This window comes from Condylura cristata, unplaced genomic scaffold (assembly GCF_000260355.1).
Source record: "Condylura cristata isolate star-nosed mole 26May11 unplaced genomic scaffold, ConCri1.0 scaffold00008, whole genome shotgun sequence".
Taxonomy (NCBI): Eukaryota; Metazoa; Chordata; class Mammalia; order Eulipotyphla; family Talpidae; genus Condylura; species Condylura cristata.
In genome coordinates, this window is record NW_004567109.1 from 3,834,034 (window position 1) to 3,836,740 (window position 2,707).

Consider the following 2,707-nt stretch of genomic DNA (forward strand, 5'->3'; position numbering starts at 1 on the left):
GCGAGCTCCTGGGGGCTTTGGGGGCGGCTGGGGCGCCCGGCGGTCCTGCGGCAGGCGTGCTAGGCCGCGTGTGGTTTCTGTGCCAGATACACCCCCTACCCCAACCTGTACCCCGACCAGTCCCCGAGCGAAGACTGGACCATGGAGGAGCGCTTCCGCCCGCTCACCTTCCACGGCCTGATCCTGCGCTCGCAGCTCGTCACGCTCCTGGTCCGCGGCGTCTGCTACTCCGAAAGTCAGTCGGTGAGCGGGGCGCCGGCGCCAGGGAAGGTGCGGGTGGCGGGACACGCCCACCCTCCCGTGTCCTTGGAGGCCAAGGGCCACCTCTGCCGCAGGCATTGTCGCTGCAGTGACGCTGGATAGCGCGTGTCCACTTGGCCTTGATTCCTGCTGACCTGTAGCTTCTCAGCCTGGTTTTACATGCTAATGTCGGGTGTAAGGCCAGCTGGGGTCACTCATGACAGGCCTGCAGAGGGACAGCTAACATGAGAGTGGCCGGGGCTTGGGGATGTGGCCTGGGGGGATCCGCTTGCAAAGGGTGGGCTGAAGGTGTTTTGCGGGTGAGGGTGTTAGAGGGGAACCAGGGGGCTTACAGAGGACTCGCCTGCCCGCTGGAGCCCACCGAAGCCTGCCAACAGCGAGCTGGGGCCCCTGGCCACTGGGCAGGCAGTGGACAAGAGAGCGAGTACAGAGTGGACCTGGGGGCAGGGGGCAGGGCAGCAGGGACCCCTGCTGAGTACCTGAGAGCTGTGGGGCGGCGGGGACGCCCGCGGGTGGCAAGCAGCCGCCAGGCCAAGCACGGAGGAAGCAGCCAGGCTGGCGGGCACTCGGGACTGCTGCGGCCACCTGCCGCACACAGGTGGCTTCAAGCCACGGGGGTTTTTTTCTTTCCTAGTTCTCGAGGTCAGAGTAAATGCCAGGGCCTCGGGCCTCTGGAGGCTCCTGGGAAGGCGCCTTCCTGCCTCCCTAGCTCCTGCTGGCGTCTGGTGGGCCCGTCTCCACCCCCTCGTCCTCCCCCGCTTCCTCTCCTCTTCCTGGAAGGACACGGTCACTTGGACGTCGGGCCCACCAGTCCAACATGACTCATCCTGACTGCATCCCCCAGCCAGCACCTAGTGAGACACCCATGTGGGTGCCGGTCTCTCGGGCTCAGACTTCTCTGCCTGGGGATACCAGGGACCCCACCTCATCGCTACAAATGAGCTCTGTTCTTGCTTGAACTTCAGAGTAGCAGCCTGTCGGTGACTTGGCCGAGAGCGGCTGGGATGCGAGGCCTTGCCCCACAGCCCTCGTCTGCTCTGCTCCAGGCCCCCACCCGGCTGTGTCTGGGGGACGCAGAGTACGAGGGGAGCTAGAGGCGACCCGCCCTGTGCTCCGTGCCAGCCGGTGTCTTGGTTGGGTTGCAGAGCGCCAGCCAGCCGCGCCTGTCCTACGCCGAGATGGCCGAGGACTACCCGCGCTACCCAGACATCCACGACCTGGACCTGACCCTGCTGAACCCCAGGATGATCGTGGTGAGAAGGTTGCGCCTTCGGGACAGTCTGCCAGGAAGAGGCCAGAGGCCTCCCCGCATGGACAGACGTCACCTGGTCCTGCCGGGACGCGCCTGGCTGCGCTGACCTGTGCTGCCTTTTCTCTGCAGGATGTCACCCCATACATGAACCCTTCGCCCTTCACCGTGTCACCCAACACCCACGTCTCCCAAGTTTTCAACCTGTTCAGAACCATGGGCCTGCGGCACTTGCCAGTGGTGAACGCGGTGGGAGAGGTGCGCCTGCGCGGGGCATGGGGCGAGGTGCGCCTGCGCGGGGCGTGGGGCGAGGTGCGCCTGCGCGGGGCGTGGGGCGAGGCCGCGCCGGTGCTGGCGCCCGCGTGGCCGCCCAGCGCCTCTAGAGAGGATCTCCCCACGGTGCTGTGTGTAAGCCGGGGCTTCTCCCCCGGAGGAAACATCAGAATCCCACGGCGGCCTTTATCTGCTTAAACCGCCCCCAAGGAGCTGCCTTTGCCTCCTGTGGTTGGTGTGGGCCATCTCCAGTGTGGCCAGCAGGGGGCGCCCGTGCCTCGCTGCACTTGCTCTCGCTGCTGGTCGTTGGCCCCTGAAGTGTGGCAGGAGCCTGTTCTGCATTTCCAGTTTCTTCTCACCCCCCTCATCCCATCCCTACTCTGACCCCCATCCTGGGAATTTGTGACAGTAAATGAGAGGCTTTCTAGCACAAGGCAGAGCTTTAAAAGACACCACACCTAGTCGTTTGTCCTGGAGACTTCTACTTCTTGGACTTCCCTTTTTTCTTACTACATGAGTGTTATGTCACTGTAGAAAAATAAGAAAATACAAGTAAACACCAAAAGAGAATCCCACCTCTTACCTCTCTAGAGGTTGCTTGTTCACGTTTTAAGGTGGAATCCGGCCGGCTTTTCTCTGCATCTAGAAATCGAGGTTTACGTAGCAGGCTTTCTGGCAGCCTTACCACGACTGTGATTTCTCGTCTACCCCGTAGGGAAAGCTGCCGGGGCAGAAAACCTCCGCTGTGGCTATTCTAATGGCCCGCGGGCGCCCCGCGGCGTGGCTGTCAGCTCTGCCCAGTCCCGTCGGGGGTGTCTACTTAATTCCCAGCGGCCGTCACCCTTTAGAGGTGTCCAAGCCGTGCGCTGGGACTGACACGCGGAAGCCACAGCGTCGCGGCCACCCTGGCGCCTAGCCGTCCTG